The 20665-nt window shown below is 41.7% G+C and overlaps 1 long non-coding RNA gene across 3 annotated transcripts in view; it reads right to left on the reverse strand.

The window, feature by feature from the left end:
- Positions 1-20665, reverse strand: part of LOC147367737 (uncharacterized) — a 246209-nt gene that overhangs the window by 157510 nt on the left and 68034 nt on the right. Inside the window, exon 1 of one of the 3 annotated variants that reach the window (XR_015132037.1) lies at positions 6433-6607. The exons of the other annotated variants lie outside the window; for them this stretch is intronic. This is a non-coding gene — a long non-coding RNA (uncharacterized LOC147367737). Of the gene's footprint in view, positions 1-6432; positions 6608-20665 lie in introns of those variants that run through there. 3 annotated transcript variants of the gene reach the window in all.

Raw genomic sequence — 20665 nt, forward strand, 5'->3', positions numbered from 1 at the left:
GAAGAAATAGAAAACCTTAACAGACCCATCACAAGCACGGAAATTGTGACTGTAATCAAAAATCTTCCAGCAAACAAAAGCCCAGGTCCAAATGGCTTCACAGCTGAATTCTACCAAAAATTTAGAGAAGAGCCAACACCTATCCTGCTCAAACTCTTCCAGAAAATTGCAGAGGAAGGTAAACTTCCAAACTCATTCTATGAGGCCACCATCACCCTAATACCAAAACCTGACAAAGATGTCACAAAAAAAGAAAACTACAGGCCAATATCACTGATGAACATAGATGCAAAAATCCTTAACAAAATTCTAGCAATCAGAATCCAACAACACATTAAAAAGATCATACACCATGACCAAGAGGGCTTTATCCCAGGGATGCAAGGATTCTTCAATATCCGCAAATCAATCAATGTAATACACCACATTAACAAATTGAAAAATAGAAACCATATGATTATCTCAATAGATGCAGAGAAAGCCTATGACAAAATTCAACATCCACTTATGATAAGAACTCTCCAGAAAGCAGGAATAGAAGGAACATACCTCAACATAATAAAAGCTATATATGACAAACCCACAGCAAACATTATCCTCAATGGTGAAAAATTGAAAGCATTTCCCCTAAAGTCAGGAACAAGACAAGGGTACCCACTTTCACCATTACTATTCAACATAGTTTTGGAAGTTCTGGACATGGCAATCAGAGCAGAAAAAGAAATAAAAGGAATCCAAATTGGAAAAGAAGAAGTAAAACTCTCACTGTTTGCAGATGACATGATCCTCTACATAGAAAACCCTAAAGACTCCACCAGAAAATTACTAGAACTAATCAATGATTATAGTAAAGTTGCAGGATATAAAAGCAACACACAGAAATCCCTTGCATTCCTATACACTAATAATGAGAAAACAGAAAGAGAAATTAAGGAAACAATTCCATTCACCGTTGCAACGGAAAGAATAAAACACTTAGGAATATATCTACCTAAAGAAACTAAAGACCTATATATAGAAAACTATAAAACACTGGTGAAAGAAATCAAAGAGGACACTAATAGATGGAGAAATATACCATGTTCATGGATTGGAAGAATCAATATAGTGAAAATGAGTATACTACCCAAAGCAATTTATAGATTCAATGCAATCCCTATCAAGCTACCAACAGTATTCTTCACAGAGCTAGAACAAATAATTTCACAATTTGTATGGAAACACAAAAAACCTCGAATAGCCAAAGCTATCTTGAGAAAGAAGAATGGAAGTGGAGGAATCAACCTACCTGACTTCAGGCTCTACTACAAAGCCACAGTCATCAAGACAGTATGGTACTGGCACAAAGACAGAAATATAGATCAATGGAACCAAATAGAAAGCCCAGAGATAAATCCACGCACATATGGACACCTTATCTTTGACAAAGGAGGCAAGAATATACAATGGATTAAAGACAATCTCTTTAACAAATGGTGCTGGGAAAACTGGTCAACCACTTGTAAAAGAATGAAACTAGAACACTTTCTAACACCATACACAAAAATAAACTCAAAATGGATTAAAGATCTAAATGTAAGACCAGAAACTATAAAACTCCTAGAGGAGAACATAGGCAAAACACTCTCCGACATACACCACAGCAGGATCCTCTATGACCCACCTCCCAGAATATTGGGAATAAAAGCAAAAATAAACAAATGGGACCTAATTAAACTTAAAAACTTCTGCACATCAAAGGAAACTACTAGCAAGGTGAAAAGGCAGCCTTCAGAATGGGAGGAAATAATAGCAAATGAAGCAACCGACAAACAACTAATCTCAAAAATATACAAGCAACTCCTATAGCTCAACTCCAGAAAAATAAATGACCCAATCAAAAAATGGGCCAAAGAACTAAATAGACATTTCTCCAAAGAAGACATACAGATGGCTAACAAACATATGATAAGATACTCAACATCACTCATTATCAGAGAAATGCAAAGAAAAACCACAATGAGGTACCATTTCACGCCAGTCAGAATGGCTGCGATCCAAAAGTCTACAAGCAATAAATGCTGGAGAGGGTGTGGAGAAAAGGGAACCCTCTTACACTGTTGGTGGGAATGCAACCTAGTACAGCCACTATGGAGAACAGTGTGGAGATTCCTTAAAAAACTGGAAATAGAACTGCCTTATGATCCAGCAATCCCACTGCTGGGCATACACACTGAGGAAACCAGAAGGGAAAGAGACACGTGTACCCCAATGTTCATTGCAGCACTGTTTATAATAGCCAGGACATGGAAGCAACCTAGATGCCCATCAGCAGATGAATGGATAAGAAAGCCGTGGTACATATACACAATGGAGTATTACTCAGCCATTAAAAAGAATACATTTGAATCCGTTCTAATGAGGTGGATGAAACTGGAGCCTATTATACAGAGTGAAGTAAGCCAGAAAGAAAAACACCAATACAGTATACTAACGCATATATATGGAATTTAGAAAGATGGTAACAATAACCCTGTGTATGAGACAGCAAAAGAGACACTGATGTATAGAACAGTCTTATGGACTTTGTGGGAGAGGGAGAGGGTGAGAAGATTTGGGAGAATGGCATTGAAACATGTAAAATATCATGTATGAAACGAGTCGCCAGTCCAGGTTCGATGCACGATACTGGATGCTTGGGGCTGGTGCACTGGGATGACCCAGAGGGATGGTATGGGGAGGGAGGAGGGAGGAGGGTTCAGGATGGGGAACACATGTATACCTGTGGCAGATTCATTTCGATATTTGGCAAAACTAATACAATATTGTAAAGTTTAAAAATTAAATAAAATTTTAAAAAATAATATGAATAAAAAAAAAAAAGATTGAAGGCAAAAGGAGAAGGGGTGGCAGATGATGAACTGGTTAGACAGCACCACTGATTCAATGGACATGATTTTGAGCAAACTCTGAGAGATAGTGGAGGACAGAGAATGTTGGCATGCTACAGCCCATGGGGTAGCAAAGAGTTGGACACTATTTAACGACTGAACAGCAATTGGTCTTTATGGGCTAGATGCTTTATTTGGGAAAAAGAAAATACTGGGTTGGCCAGAAAGTTCACTTGGGTTTTTCTGTAAGATTTTGGCCCATACAATACACGATCTGGATGAACCATAGAAGCTGCACTGGTACTTTACACGGGAGGCAACTGAAACTGGAAACTGAGCGGTAGAGAGGTGAGTTGGGAGAAATGTTGGAAATGGAAATGAGCAGTTAATAGGAGTTGGAAGAAGGGCTTGATGCAGTTGAAGCCCTCCTTAGAACTGTCCAACCCATTGTCCTCTAGGCTCTATTCCCTCCTCTGTCCCTATTCCTCACCATGCATCAGACCAACTGGACCACCAAGGTGTTACCAGTGCATCCCAGACTCACTACACCTCTGTGTTTTTTCTTACCATTTACTTCCTTGAGAACAGTGTTCTTTGTACTCCGCCTCCCCCAACCCCTGGCAAAATCCTAACATTTTTTCAGTGCTCATTATAAGTGTCTCTGATTTTAAAGAACCATTTGTGATCCCTTGACCTTTCCAAAGTGATGCGATCTCTAGCTCCTCCAACCAAAAGTCTGAACTGTACTACACAGTACTTAGGTAAGTACCCACTAGTGATCTTTAATCAATTTCAATTGAATATGAGGAGGATCTTTTCAACAGTTAGAGCTCTTGGACTGCATGTGAAGAGGTGAGCTGCCTGTGAAGATAGGAACTGGTTCTCACTAAAGTTTGAATGTGATCGCAGTAATTGTAAGGAATTGAGATGAATCCCCAATCCTGATAGAAAAACTTTAAGACCTACCAGGAATGTGGTACTGGGAAGTCTTTGAGATCCTGTATCACTCAGAGATTCTGGAGTTAAAGATTCTGGAAAGCAGACATGCTCTGTTTAAAGCTAGGACTCACTACTCAGCCGCCACCCATTGTTGCTAAGTAGGAATGGGGATTCAGCATTATTAGCCATTCTAATTATTATTCAAGGGAAATTTGAAAAACTAATTTTGCATAAAATGTCTTTATTAAGTTTATCAATAATTCCTTTTACAAAAAAAAAAAAAAAAACAAAGCAAAACAACCAAATGTATCCAGGAATTGGAGTTTGCCTTTGGATATCATTTTGAGACCCAGTATTAACTAGTATACTAGATGCTTGGTACGACAAGATAAACACGAACTTGAGAAACCCCACCCTTTTGTGGGCATGACAGGTATTTTAACAGATAAGTGCAACAATGCACATGGAGGAAATTTCAGTTTTTTTCTCAAAAATAAATGAAAGGTGTCTGGTAGCAAAGAGAGAGAAGGAATTAATGTAAAAACATACAGTCAGTATTTAGGGAAGACAGGGAACATTTAGTAAGGGGTTCAAGAAAGAAAAACAAGAAGAAGTAAAATGACCTTCCAGTAGGAGTGAACACTTAGTTACCTAAGTCCCTTCCCTTGGGTAACTGGACAGGAGAGCAATTTTTGATTCAGGATAAATATAATGTGCTCAGTTTGGAATAAGTCACACTTGATGTGACCATGAAACATCTAGAAAACAATGTTGAATTACCCAATTTCATATACAGAGGTGGAAATTTAAAACAAAAACAAATATGAAAGATGAGGGCTTGGGGACAACTACAGAGGCTTATTGTTTAAAATCATGCATGTGTAAAGCATATACATTACTGTATGTAAAATAGATAGCCGGAGGGAATTTGCTGTATGACACAGGGATCTCAAACCCAGTGCTCTGTGACATCCTAGACGGGTGGGATAGGGTGGGAGGTGGGAAGGAGGTTCAAGAGCGAGGAGACATATGTATACCTATGGCTGACTCAAGTTGATGTATGGCAGAAATTAGCACAATATTGTCAAACAATTTTCCTCCAATTAAAAATATATCTTTTTAAAGTCATGCATGTGAATGAGATTAAGAGTACAGAACAGGGCTCATATCCTGGGAAAGAAGCATTTAGGAACAGGTGGAGAAGAAGAAAATCCAGCAAAAGGAACAAGAAAAGACTATTAGGAGCAAGGACTTCCCTGGTGGTCCTGTGACTAAGCCTCCATGTTCCCAATGCAAGGGGCCCAGGTTTGATCCCTAGTCAGGGAACAAGATTTCACATTCTGCAACTTAGAGTGTGCATGCTGCAACTAATTCCCAGTGCAGCCAAATAAATAAAAACAAATTAAAAATGAACATTGGGAAAGGAAAGAAAGACCCAAGTCCAAGGCTAAGACAGGGGCACTGGTGGAGAAGTCATTTTTTTTTTTTTTCATTCCTCTTAAATTAGATCTTTCCCAAGGTACATGCTTGAAATAAAAGCAGGGGAGCATGGGGGCTAAGAACTCTAAACCAACAGGACAGAGGTGATATCCAACCTGGGCAGGAATTGTTCCCCAGGAAAAAGCTGATAGCGACTCTTGCTGAGTATATTGTTGGGTAGCCAACATCTCATCTTGGATCGTCACCAGGAGAATATTCTTTCCACTGCTGGGAGAAAGAAGGTTTCTTTTCATCTGAGAAGAAATAGCTTTTTGCTCTGACTCTGCAAGAGTCACGCCAGTTCAGACGAAGGGATTCATTATTTCCCACTACGATCTTCCCACGTTCCCAACACAGGCATCCTTCCACACCCAGACACATTCAAACCAACATCAGAGCAACTGGGCACATCCATGTTCTTAGGCTACCACTATTCATCAGTCAACTTCATTTTCCTTAAGAAAAATAAATTAAGGTCTGCTGGGAAAAGAAGGAGAATGAAGCAGGCCAAATTAGGAGTTTAGTAGACTTGAGATGTGAATTTTCAGAAACTCCCTTTTCCCCATTAATCCTTCTTTTTTGTCCTTTATCCATTATGTGGGATTAGTTCTTTGTAATTTTGGATTTGTACTGATGAATTAAATTCTTGGCAACCGCTGTTCCTGCCGACTGGGTGCTTCTTTGTGTCCTTTGTAAGATCTATAACACACTGCACCTGTTGCATCTGAATAGTCCTCTGCAGTCAGGAGTGTGTGAGTGTGTGTGAGTGAGTGAGTGTGTGTGTGTGTGTGTGTGTGTGTGTGTGTTCTTTAAAGCATTCTACAACATTCAATGTAAAAGGAAGAACTCTGATAGATGAAAGGGTTTGCTAAACAGTGGACTGAGTTATGAAGGCAACTTGTAGAATCTCTTTCCTTGGCAATCATTTAAGAAAAGCACCAAGGAAAGCTCTAGGCAACACAGTGGGCATTTGGTGCTCATTTTGGACGAGAGGTCATAAAAGATGAATTCTGAAGAGATTACAGCCCTTGGGCACTACTACATGTTTTCACCAGAGATCAAGAAGGGAAATCAATGATCCTTGAAGTCAGCACAGTTTTCAAATGGGGTGAGTCTAGGTCAGCGGAGTTTGGTGGTAACTTACCCAAGGCAACAACAGCCAGTTGTGAAAGATGGAGAACTGGAATCCACACCTGCTGATTCCACCCCACTCCAAATATACACAGTCTTGCAATGCACCCTCGATTGTTCTTCCAGATAAATATTAAACAGCTGGTTTGCAAGGGCTTGGTAGAGAAGTGCACTATTTTCATCATTTCATATTTCTGAAAAATTGTATCAGAACCTATGTCAGAAGGATGTTGTGTTTTTTTCAATGAAATAGATTTTTTAATGGGGAAAATAGAAAGTGGCTCAGGATATATATCTTAGCAGCTGAATAAACAAATATAAAGAACAAGCATTTCTGCCTTTATATGTTATATATTATTTATAAGGCAATCATTCACTTTATTAAAGACTGGACCATTAGTTTCACAATATAATACATCCTCTCCCTTATTCCCTATCTAGAGCTCTTTCTGCAATGGAAGTCAGCCAAATGAAGTAGGAGCATCTTTTTTGGAGGTTCTGCTGGGTTTCCTTTCTTATTTTGCCTATTTCTCACTGCTACCCACTACCACTGTCATCATGAGTGAGCTTTTTTCCCACACATTCTTGAGCCCATCTATAACATCTATTGATTATCTGGACCTTCAGAAATATGGAATGGGTCTAGTCCTAGGGATAAAGATATTCTCACATATTCCTGAATTGAGTGGTCATTTATGGGATGTGGTATCACTACAAAAGAACCAGTCTCTATATCATCAAAAATATCAGGGGCGGGAGGTGGGAGTAAGGTTCAGGAGGAAGGGGACATACATATACCTATGGCTGATTCATGTTGATGTATGGCACAAACCAACACAATATTGTAAACCAATTATCCTTCAATTAAAAATAAATAAAAATTTTAAAACAGAAAAAACAATCAACATAGGGCTGGACACAGATATCCCCATAAACTACCTGCAGCTGAGAGGCTAAGTGTTTAAACATTTTATAGTCCCAACTTGTCTGCTATGTCTTTCTAAAGGGTTATTTTCACCTAGAAAAATTCTGAATTAGTACTAGAACATATTTATCTGAAAAGCCATTTGCCACAAACAATCACACCACTGCAGAAATTAAGCAGGATCTTGAAAGATTGAGTACACAGTCAGCTTTGATTGAGATAAGTAAGGAGGGCTGAACATCATCTGAAGGTAGAACTCTGAGATCTGTAAGTAAGCAAAGGCTAAGAGAAAGGGTTTGCAAAGACAAACTTCCACTTCTTCACTATTGGGCCCACTCTGTCTGGATTCTACTCCCACATGCCATTGGCATGCCCCAGCTTGAGTGCCTTCATCAATAGTAACTCAGGGGAAATAGAGCCCATGTCCCATTCCAAGGTTCTGTTTCAGCTTCCACTGACCTGTCTAGATGGGATTCCTTTTTTGTAGACTGGAGAAATACTGGTATTTGTCCAGTCAAAGTAGGAATTTATGCAAACTTAACCTCTGACTTCACAGATGGCTCTATCTCAAATCCTATTGTATCTCCATTACTAACAGTAAATCCAAAGGAGAGGAAAATCACTGAAGATTTTATGGCTACCAATTCATAGGCTGAAATCAAGATGCTAACAACACCAACTATGATGTTTGATGAGGACTGACTATGTGTCAGAATGTGGTCCACTGGAGAAGGGAATGGCAAACCACTTCAGTATTCTTGCCTTCAGAACCCCATGAACTGTATGAAAAGGCAAAATGATAGGATGCTGAAAGAGAAACTCCCCAGGTCAGTAGGTGCCCAATATGCTACTGGAGATCAGTGGAGAAATAACTCCAGAAAGAATGAAGGGATGGAGCCAAAGCAAAAAGAATACCCAGCTGTGGATGTGACTGGTGATAGAAGCAAGGTCCGATGCTGTAAAGAGCAATATTGTATAGGAACCTGGAATGTCAGGTCCATGAATCAAGGCAAATTGGAAGTGGTCAAACAAGAGATGGCAAGAGTGAATGTCAACATTCTAGGAATCAGAGAACTGAAATGGACTGGAATGGGTGAATTTAACTCAGATGACCATTATATCTACTACTGCAGGCAGGAATTCCTCAGAAGAAATGGAATAGCCATCATGGTCAACAAAAGAGTCCAAAACGCAGTACTTGGATGCAATCTCAAAAACGACAGAATGATCTCTGTTCATTTCCAAGGCAAACCATTCAATAGCACAGTAATCCAAGTCTATGCCCCAACCAGTAACACTGAAGAAGCTGAAGTTGAACAGTTCTATAAAGACCTACAAGATCTTTTAGAACTAACACCCAAAAAAGATGTCCTTTTCATTATAGGGGACTGGAATGCAAACGTAGGAAGTCAAGAAACACCTGGAGTAACAGGCAAATTTGGCCTTGGAATATGGAATGAAGCAGGGCAAAGACTAATAGAGTTTTGCCAAGAAAATGTACTGGTCATAACAAACACCCTCTTCCAACAACACAAGAGAAGACTCTATACATGGACATCACCAGATGGTCAACACCGAAATCAGATTGATTATATTCTTTGCAGCTAAAGATGGAGAAGCTCTATACAGTCAGCAAAAACAAGACCGGGAGCTGACTGTGGCTCAGACCATGAACTCCTTATTGCCAAATTCAGACTTAAACTGAAGAAAGTAGAGAAAACCACTAGACCATTCAGGTATGACCTAAATCAAATCCCTTATGATTATACAGTGGAAGTGAGAAATAGATTTAAGGGCCTAGATCTGATAGATAGAGTGTCTGATGAACTATGGAATGAGGTCCGTGACATTGTACAGGAGACAGGGATCAAGACCATCCCCATGGAAAAGAAATGCAAAAAAGCAAAATGGCTGTCTGGGCAGGCCTTACAAATAGCTGTGAAAAGAAGAGAAGCAAAAGGCAAAGGAAAAAAGGAAGGATATAAGCATCTGAATTCCAAAGAATAGCAAGAAGACATGAGAAAGCCTTCTTCAGCGATCAATGCAAAGAAATAGAGGAAAACAACAGAATGGGAAAGACTAGGGATCTCTTCAAGAAAATCAGAGATACCAAAGTAACATTTCATGCAAAGATGGGCTCGATAAAGGACAGAAATGGTATGGACCTAACAGAAGCAGAAGATATTAAGAAGAGGTGGCAAGAATACACAGAAGAACTGTACAAAAAAGATCTTCACGACCCAGATAATCACGATGGTGTGATTACTGACCTAGAGCCAGACATCCTGGAATGTGAAGTCAAGTGGGCCTTAGAAAGCATCACTACGAACAAAGCTAGTGGAGGTGATGGAATTCCAGTGGAGCTATTCCAAATCCTGAAAGATGATGCTGTGAAAGTGCTGCACTCAATATGCCAGCAAATTTGGAAAACTCAGCAGTGGCCACAGGACTGGAAAAGGTCAGTTTTCATTCCAATCCCAAAGAAAGGCAATGAGAAAGAATGCTCAAACTACCACACAATTGCACTCATCTCACACACTAGTAAAGTAATGCGCAAAATTCTCCAAGCCAGGCTTCAGCAAGATGTGAACCGTGAACTTCCTGATGTTCAAGCTGGTTTTAGAAAAGGCAGAGGAACCAGAGATCAAATTGCCAACATCCAATGGATCATCAAAAAAGGAAGAGAGTTCCAGAAAAGCATCTATTTCTGCTTTATTGACTATGCCCAAGCCTTTGACTGTGTGGATCACAATAAACTGTGGAAAATTCTTCAAGAGATGGGAATACCAGACCACCTGATCTGCCTCTTGAGAAATCTGTATGCAGGTCAGGAAGCAACAGTTAGAACTGGACATGGAACAACAGACTGATTCCAAATAGGAAAAGGAGTACGTCAAGGCTGTATATTGGCACCCTGCTTATTTAACTTATATGCAGAGCACATCATGAGAAACGCTGAACTGGAAGAAACACAAACTGGAATCAAGATTGCTGGGAGAAATACCAATAACCTCAGATATGCAGATGACACCACCCTTATGGCAGAAAGGGAAGAGGAACTCAAAAGCCTCTTGATGAAAGTGAAAGAGGAGAGTGAAAAAGTTGGCTTAAAGCTCAACATTCAGAAAACGAAGATCATGGCATCCGGTCCCATCACTTCATAGGAAATAGATGGGGAAACAGTGGAAACAGTGTCAGACTTTATTTTTCTGGGCTCCAAAATCACTACAGATGGTGACTGCAGCCATGAAATTAAAAGACGCTTACTCCTTGGAAGGAAAGTTATGACCAACCTAGATAGCATATTCAAAAGCAGAGACATTACTTTGCCAACAAAGGTTCGTCTAGTCAAGGCTATGGTTTTTCCTGTGGTCCTGTATGGATGTGAGAGTTGGACTGTGAAGAAGGCTGAGCGCCGAAGAATTGATGCTTTTGAACTGTGGTGTTGGAGAAGACTCTTGAGAGTCCCTTGGACTGCAAGGAGATCCAACCAGTCCATTCTGAAGGAGATCAGCCCTGGGATTTCTTTGGAAGGAATGATGCTAAAGCTGAAACTCCAGTACTTTGGCCACCTCATGGGAAGAGTTGACTCATTGGAAAAGACTCTGATGCTGGGAGGGATTGGGGGAAAGAGGAGAAGGGGACGACAGAGGATGAGATGGCTGGATGGCATCACTGACTCGATGGACATGAGTCTAAGTGAACTCTGGGAGTTGGTGATGGACAGGGAGGCCTGGCATGCTGCGCTTCATGGGGTCACAAAGAGTCGGACATGACTGAGCGACTGATCTGATCTCATCTGACTATGTGTCAAGCCCTTTTATTATCACTATATATGCTATGAGGGCTTCCCAGATGGCATGGTGGTAAAGAATCCACCCGCCAATGGAAGAGATGCAAGAAAGACAGCTTCCATCCCTAGGTCAGGAAGATCCCCTGGAGTAGGAAACGACAACTCACTACAGTATTCTTGCCTGGGAAATCCCCTGGACAGAGGAGCCTGGTAGACTACAGTCCATGAAGTTACAGAGTTAGACACAACTGAGCGACTGATCACACATGCACACATGTACTGGGTTGGTCAAAATATCCATTTGGGTTTTTCCAGAAGATTGTTTGGGAAAACCTCATCAAACTTTTTGGCCAATCCAATACGTACATATAATCAGTCAGTCCTAGGAGGCTGTACACTTTCCAAATGAGAAAAGCAAGGCACAGTGAGGTTGCATTGACCTGAACAGCCAGTGAGAAGCAAAGCTCAAATTAGGACTCAGGCAGTCTGACTGCAGAGCCCATGCTGACTCATTGCACATCTGCTGTGCCCAGACTGGGCTGAGCACTGTGCTGCATGTCAAAGCCTCTGAGATGACCAAGCCACTGAATGAGGACTCTGCTCTTGAGGAGTTCACAGTCTGATGGTAGAGGCAGACACCTAATTCCAGCAAAGCAGGACAGTGCTAGGTGAGCTGGGTTTTGATAGTGATTAGGATTGTATCCCTTTGCTGGATGCCAGAATATAGCATTGCACCTCCAGGAGCAGAATGTACAAAAGCAAGAAACAGCTGTGACAGTTGTTGGGTTTCCATGAAGACGAGCTACTGCTGGGAGCAGAAGGAGCAACATGAAGCCGGAAGGGTTGGCAGAGGCAAAAGGTGAAGAGCCTTGAATGCCAGCATACACGTTGTGTACTTTCATCCAACCAGATATGCAGAGCTGGTGAGGGTTTGTAGGCAACTGAGATGCTGGGATGTGGCACAGAAGTATCATTGTGAAGTGGACTGGAGAGGGAAAGAGTATAGGGAGGAGGCTAGTTATGACACTCCTGTAGGAGCCCATGCAAAGAGACACTGCTAGAAAATACATATCTCTTGGGACTTCCCTGGCAGTCCAATGGTTAAGACTCCATGCTTCCAATGCAAGGGGCACAGGTTCAAACTCTGGTAGGGGAATTAGGATCCCACATGCTATGTGGTAAGATCAAGAAAATATAAAACAAAATAGAAATACATAACTCTTCATTTTCTTAAATAATCTTAAACCTTCAGTGGTCTCCATTGCCCTCGGAATTAAATGAAAATTCCATGAGATCTCAAGCGGGTTTGTCAAGTTCCAGCATTCCAGCTCCCCACCCTACATTCCAGCCACATAAAAGGAATCGATTATATTTATTTGTATTTGCTAGTTTTACCTACTTCCTTACATTCTGTGTTTCCTGAATGAAGTTAAGAGTATCCAGAGAGAGAGATACCATCATGCCCATCTTACTGATTAAAAAAAAACAAACAAACAAACAAAAACTGAAGCTCAGAGGATAGCAACTTACTCCAAATCATATTTGTAAGTAGATTGATGGAGGCTGGATGAAAATCCAGGAGCTATGGATATGAGTTTGAACACGCTCTGGGAGTTGGTGATGGACAGGGAAGCATGGTGTGCTGCAGTCCATGGTATCGCAGAGTTGGACACAACTGAACAACTGAGCTGAACTGATGCCACTCAAGAGTATTAAAATAGGAGTCACAAAATCTAGGTTTAAGTTTCATTCGGGCCACTTGCTTCTTTTAGAAAACTGCTGAACATCTCAGCAGTTCAGAGTCCTCATCTGTAAAATGGGTATATTAAGTCCCCTATCCCAGACTGCTGGGAAGGTACAGTCAGTTCAGTTCAGTTCATTTGCTCATTCGTGTCCGACTCTTTGCGACCCCATGAATCGCAGCACACCAGGCCTCCCTGTCCATCACCAACTCCCAGAGTTCACCCAGACCCACGTCCATCGAGTCAGTGATGCCATCCAGCCATCTCATCCTGTCGTCCCCTTCTCCTCCAGCCCCCAATCCCTCCCAGCATCAGAGTCTTTTCCAATGAATCAACTCTTCACATGAAGTGGCCAAAGTACTGGAGTTTCAGCTTTAGCATCATTCCTTCCAAAGAAATCCCAGGGCTGATCTCCTTCAGAATGGACTGGTTGGATCTCCTTGCAGTCCAAGGGACTCTCAAGAGTCTTCTCCAACACCACAGTTCTAAAGCATCAATTCTTCGGCGCTCAGCCTTCTTCACAGTCCAACTCTCACATCCATACATGACCACAGGAAAAACCATAGCCTTGACTGACGGACCTTTGTTGGCAAAGTGATGTCTCTGCTAGTACAGGAAGCCGGCAAATGCAGAAGTATCCTATTACTACGAGGAAGTATCTTTCAACACAACCTGCTTTTGCTTATGCATGCAAATAAAAAATAAGTTAACTGGTCATTTAAAAATCATGATTAATCCAAATCTTTTTAGCAAAGGATGTCACTCTCACAACACAGTATCATAATTTATTTAATTATGGATTTTTTAATTTGAAGGAGTCATTTCTCATCTATGTCTTCTAAACCCTTTCCACATATCTGATGGGTAAATATAAAATATTAGTAGATGACAAGGATAAAAACTTGAAAGACTTCATTATCAATTAAGTCACCTGAGGGTCAGTTAAGGTCTAAGAAAATGCTGGTTGAAAATTTCTAGCTTTTCAATTCTTTTCTGAATATAGTCTGACTCGAGAACTTCAAATCACTCTATAAGGTACTGTCTTAAACATAAAAGTTCAAAACACAGGCAGTCAGATCCACCATGCATAAATCAAAAGATTGTATCTGAAGCCATGAGGGATTAAAATAGTAGGTCCGTGTTTAGTGGGGGTAGGGGTAAAGGGGAGTCTTTCTCAAGGCTTATCTCCTCCAAGGAGCTGTCCTCAATATGGGACAAACTCTCCCATGGTGACTGCCTAAAGCACTTGTTGCAACCAAGACTTTGGCATTCATCAGACTCAAACACTTCACCGTATTTCAATTGGCCTTCCTGGTACTGCATTTAAAAAACATCATATCTTCATTATCTATGTAAATGCACGTCAACCCCCCATGTATGCAGCATAGAGTTGCCCAGAGATGAAGTAGCTCCATTTCTCTTCCACATCTATATTTCAAAGCATCTTTCCTTATAATTTTTATTTGGGGTGTACATTTAAAATCAATGTTATTTTCTCTATCCCAGTAAATCTCTTTGTCCTACATCAGATCAGATCAGATCAGTCTCTCAGTCGTGTCCGACTCTTTGCGACCGCATGAATCGCAGCACGCCAGGCCTCCCTGTCCATCACCAACTCCCAGAGTTCACCCAGACTCAAGTCCATTGAGTCAGTGATGCCATCTAGCCATCTCATCCTCTGTCGTCCCCTTCTCCTCTTGCCCCCAATCCCTCCTAGCATCAGAGTCTTTTCCAATGAATCAACTCTTCGCATGAGGTGGCCAAAGTACTGGAGTTTCAGCTTTAGCATCATTCCTTCCAAAGAAATCCCAGGGCTGATCTCCTTCAGAATGGACTGGTTGGATCTCCTTGCAGTCCAAGGGACTCTCAAGAGTCTTCTCCAACACCACGTTTCAAAAGCATCAATTCTTCGGCGCTCAGCCTTCTTCACAGTCCAACTCTCACATCCATACATGACCACAGGAAAAACCATAGCCTTGACTAGACGAACCTTTGTTGGCAAAGTAATGTCTCTGCTTTTGAATATGCTATCTAGGTTGGCCATAACTTTCCTTGAAGGAGTAAGCACCTTTTAATTTCATGGCTGTCCTACATAGGCTATAATTTAATTTGGACCGTCTCAAACTGACCCTCAAGTTTGGTGCCCATCTATCTAGATATTTTGCCTAACAAGATAACAAATAAGCAATAAACATTTATTTATGTGAATTCAATAATTTATTCATTAAATCTGAAAACACTATTGAACACAATCTGTTAGGCCTTATATACTAGAACTTGGAAGTGGATGAGGTAGAATGAAAATGCTCACTCACAGCCTCCTTGAAGAATCAGACAAATAATTAACCCCTTTCCATACGATACAAGAGCTGTAATGCAAATGTGTGCAGAGTCCTGGAGAAACAGCGGAGCGGGCAATGGGTTTGGCCTGGAGAACAATAATAGGGGCTTTAGGAATATGATGATGTCTGGTCTCTGCTGAAAGGAGGAGAAAAAGCTTTCTGAGCTAGGACACAGAAGACAGGTCTTCTAGGCAGAGTGAGTACATGAAGCAGCCAGGAAGAAGAAGAAGAAGAAGCCAGGAAGACATGAAGCAGCTACTGTGAATTGTTCAGTGTGGCAGGAGTATATTATGTCTGGGTGGGCAGCAGTGTTAGACAAGAACCTGATGATGGAGGCTGGGCTCAGATTACAAAAGGCCTTGAAAGTGCCCTCCAAAGATGTTTAGTTTGTCTAGTAAACAACAAAACCATGGAAAGATTTCCTTGAAAAATGATTCTGGTGGTTGGACTGATAAAAAGGTTCAAGGAGAGAAGCAGTTAATAAAAAGACAAGTTAGATACTTTCAAAGATCCAGAAAAGAGGTCTGTACTAGAGAGATGGAAACAGAGTCAAGAGAGGTTTTTGGATTAAAACTGCAAGCACTTGTGGACAGGAGAGATATATACTTCTTTGTGTTCACCATATACATTTTGAGTTTACAAAAGTCTGTGAGTTCCTTAAATGCTTGAGGGAAGATCCATAATCCAATAAATAGACCCACCAAGATCACAAATAAACAAAGTTTAGGTGCTAGGGGAGGACTTCCCTGGTGGCTCAGTGGTAAAGGATCTGCCTGCCAAAGCAGGAGACACAGGTCTGACACCCGATCCTGGAAGTTCCCACACGCCGCGTAGTAACTAAGCCTGTGCTCCACAACTATTGAGCCTGGGCCCTAGTCTGGGAACTGCAACTACTGAGCTCAGGCGCCGCAACTACGGAAGCCTGTATGCCCTAGAGCCCATGCTCCCGAACAAGGAAAGCCACCACAATGAGAAGCGCATGCGCCACAGCGAGAGGGTAGCCACAGCCAGAAGGTAGCCCCTGCTAGCCACAACCAGAGAAAAGCCTGCGCAGCAATGAAGACCCAGCACAGCCAAAAATAAATAAATAAAAATTACAAAAACAAGGTCTCCTTTAGAAAAAAAGAAAGAAGTGCTAGGGGAGAACAGCTTATCTGAGGTCTGAGTTGGTAGTGCTTGGGATGGCATTCTGGCCCTGTCACTGGCTAGATGGTAGACAAGTCCCTTTGTCTCTCTGAGCCACTCTTGTGTCCCAAATGAAGGAGGTTACTGCGATGATTTCTCTCCCAGGCCTTCTCTTGCTGTCACACTCTGTGAGTCAAACCCTTGTGATAAGGGCCACCCCAGTCCTGGCCTTTCCAAGCTGAGTCATCTCTAAAACAAAGACTGCTCTGGGCTTAACCAGGAAATGTGAGTTCAATCACTGCAGTAACTCCTCAAGGTCAATTCTTAGGAGTCGAGGCCCAGCAGGTCAGGTCCAAGGCAGATGTCAGAGGCAACTCGCTAATCACCCAAGCCTCTCCCAGCTTTTCCCCTTCCAATGATCCAAGAGACCTGCTAGGGCTTCCACAGAAGAAAGAGCCCTCTGTTTCAGGTGTTTGGATTTCTCCTAATCGGTTTTTCCTGCTTGTGTCAATTCCCACAGCCAATTATCCTGTTTCCATTGTTCTAAAGCTGCTCCCAGCACTTTGCCACAAGAATGCAGGGTTCTCAGGTGGCCTGCCTCACTTCCTCTTCCCACAGCACGGTCGGGAATCCACTTCTCTGGAGAAGAGCAAACCCGGCTCCTCAGTGCCCAAACCAGTAGAGGGCGCCACCTCTGTCTGTTGCCAGATGACTGAGTCTTAATGAGTGCCTTTTATATCCCCACCATGCACTTTCCCAAGTCAGGGACTCCACACAGCAACCCCACAAAGTGGACCCAACAACACTATTTTCATGTGAGGTTTGGTAAAGGAAAGGTGACTCATCACAGACTGAATTTCTAGGAGGTGCCCAACTGGGATTCAACCTGAGGTTGGTCTGATTTCCAGCCAGCTGTGTTCTCCTTCCTGTGACCAGAGTTCAGCTCTAAATAACTTTACTCTCAAGTGCAATGGGTGTCTACACCTGGTGTCTTTGTTACTAAGGAAGGCACAGTAAAGGCTACTTCAGGCCAAGGTACAAAAAGAGGTAAACAGATCATAATTCACCTAACCAAGAACTCCAATGTTAGACATTCAGGTTCTTTCCAATTTTTCCCAATAAAGTTGTGATTTACTGCTATCAGTCACTATCACAGTGTCATGAAAATAAAGAAACCTGTGTTATCAGGCTGCCTGGCTTTGAATCCCTTTTATCACATCATAGCCAAGTAACTTTGGCCAAATGACTGAAGTCCTCTAAGCCTCAGCTTCCCATGTTTAAATGGGGATGAGAATAATACTCACCTCACTACGTTGTTATACGGACTAAATAAGATGAAGCATGTAAAGCACTTAACACAGAGTCTGGCATATGGCGTGAGCTGGATAAATCCCAGCCATTATTATTATCGTAATATCTTGCTGCATAAATCTATCTGCACTCTGATTGTTTTCTTAGGACTGGTTCCAATGAGTAAAATCACTGTATCAAAGGGTGGCTCTTCATACATAATGCTTAATTATCTTCCAGAAGTTTCCGAGTAATTTATACACCCAACAGAAGTAAATGCAGCATCCTTCATAGCAGTGGACTCAAAAGATATATCAAATGAAGATGACTATGATACAATAAAAGATGTCTGAACATCCTTCAGTTCTCACATATAAGGACATAAACTTTCTCTTTTTTTCAATCCTCTACAGTCATGGGAATAACCAAGGCCCAGACTGATCATCCCAAAGGCCTTTGATTTAAGAGTTAGAGAAAACGGGCTTAATTCCAAGCTCTGCCACTGACTGGCTGCGAGATTTTAAGCTAGTTATTTCCTTCTCGGTTCCTTCGCTTTTCAACAGTTGTTTTTTTTTTTTTTAATAGAAATTATACCCAAGCAGTATATTTCATTCATATTTGTTGTAATTTCATATGCAGAGTAATATGCCTGGTGATAATAGCGATAATTTTTTGTACGTTTTTCTATAAGTGACTCATATTTACAAATAATTTTTCACTTTAATATTATATAGATATTGTAATATCTATATAAAATTTTTTTTTAATTTTCACTTTTTTAATTTAGATATTGTGTGTGCCAGTATCAAATGGAGTGTAGACCCAGCTCTACCAAAATTTGCTGTGAAATCAGTAGTCATGTATGGATGTGAGAATTGGACCATAAAGAAAGCTGAGTGCTGAAGAATTCAGGCTTTTGAGCTGTGGTGTTGGTGAAGACTCTTGAGAGTTCCTTGGGCTGAAAGGAGATCAAACCAGTCAATCCTAAAGGAAATCAACCCTGAATATTCATTGGAAGGACTGAAGCTGAAGCTCCAATACTTTGGCCACCTGATGCAAAGAGCCGACTCATTAGAAAAGACCTTGATGCTGGGAAAAATTGAGGGCAGGAGGAGAAGAGGACAAGACGGTTGGATGGCATCACCAACTCAATGGACATGAGTTTGAGCAAGCTCTGGGAGATGGACAGGGAAGCCTGGCATGCTGCAGTCCATGGGGTCACAGAGTCAGATATGCCCGAGCGCCTGAAAAATAACAACAAGGGTAAATGACTTCACCATCCTGGGCTTCTTTTTCCTGTTTGCGACAATGAGGATCTTAGTCCAGATTATCTCCAACAGCTATGATTCTATCATCTTGCCTTCTCATACATCAGGATCCGTCAACCATGGCACTACTGATACTTTGAGCCAGGTAATGTTTTGTTTTGCTGAGGAGGGGTGACTGGCCTGAGAATTGGAGGATGTTTAGAGGTTCCCTTGGCCTCTACTACCAGGGGGCACCCCCACCCAAGTTGGGAGAACAATAAATATCTCTAGACATTGCCAAACACCCCCTGAGGGTCAAAATCTTCCTGTCCGATTGAGAACTCCTTACTGTATACTTAGGGGTTTCAGGCATTGAATGTTAAAGAGTTAGACTCAGTGCCTTTGAATATTCCTTCCAATCATAAAACTCCACAGGCCAATGAGGCTGTGACTGGTTTGAACTTAAACCCTCCTACAAGCCACAAAGTTGAAAGAGGTCCTTGTCATCTCTAGTGTCTCTTTCACCTGGTGAATGCCATGGAGAAGACTGATTCATTTCCCAGAATCTTTGCTAGAGATGACAGCTAAAATATCCTTGGCTTGGGGTCCATCTGACCCAGTCATTAGTCAAGTGTCCCTGGGCCAATTCTTTAGCTTTTCTTTTTTTTGTTTTGTTTTTGTGTTTTTCACATGTCAAATGTGGATGACATCTCAGAGCAGTTTGGAGCAGATGTATCTGGTACCAAAGAGGAGAAGGAAGAACTCCAAATGGGAAGATTTTGCTTTCATTTTTTCCCACAGAACCTAATCACCACCTGACCATTTCCCAGCCATAGCCTTGAGGTTGGAACCAGGTTTACTTTTGATGTAGGTGTTTTCAGCCAGAATGGAGGAGCAGCTTCTGGGGGAAGGAGCAGGCGGATGATCCAGTCAGCATTCAGAAGAATGCTATGGACCAGGAGAGGGACTTGGGCTCCTGCTGAAAATGTCAGCAGAGTGCTGGGAGAGAGGAATCTGTTTAGCAGGTGTGTTTGGAATCTGGCAGAGAGCTCTGGGCCTGGTCCAGGACCACTGAGCTGCTCTGAATGCTTTCTATGTTGACTCCCTGGGACTGAGACCCAGGATTTAAAGGGGAGAACGTCTAGGGTAAACACACAACGGCCAGACAGTGGCTAGAATTTTTCCTCAGGCTTTCCGAGTCTCTTGCAGAACACCAAGAGGCCAGCAACAGGCATGTGGCCTGAGTCAGCGGCCTTCTCCCACCCTCTTCTACATCACCTGATCCAAAAGGAGCTCCGAAAATAGCTCAGAATCTGGGCCTGCCTGGGAGAGACAGAAAGATCCATTTACATGGGAAGGTGACTGCTCCGAATACCCAAGGCAGACCAATCTATGCTAATGGCTCAGTCTCCTTCCAATCTGGGATTTAAATAACTGGCTCCTACCTACCCTCTGTCATTGCCAGCAGAAATGCCTGAATTATCTTAATTCCAGAATGTAAATTATTCCAATTTTGAGGCCATCATTTTAAAGCTGTCAAAGTCAATATTTTTAACAGCCTAGAAAAAAATTACAACTGGAAACTGCCTAAACAAGTTCTGCTTGAGGTCTCAAGATAACTTCTGGTAAAACCTGTGCTGCGATGGAGCAATACCCCACACTGATTCCTCATCAAGGGAAAAGCATCAGTTCATCCCATCACCAATTTGTCTGCAGGAGAACCAATGAGATGGTCTCCTTGCATTGATCACTTTCAATCTGTTACCTTCTGCTTACAGATTA

Source organism: Bos grunniens, chromosome 8 (genome assembly GCF_055505025.1).
Source record: "Bos grunniens cultivar Pamir isolate PY7600 chromosome 8, Bosgru_T2T1.0, whole genome shotgun sequence".
In the NCBI taxonomy this organism is placed as follows: domain Eukaryota; kingdom Metazoa; phylum Chordata; class Mammalia; order Artiodactyla; family Bovidae; genus Bos; species Bos grunniens.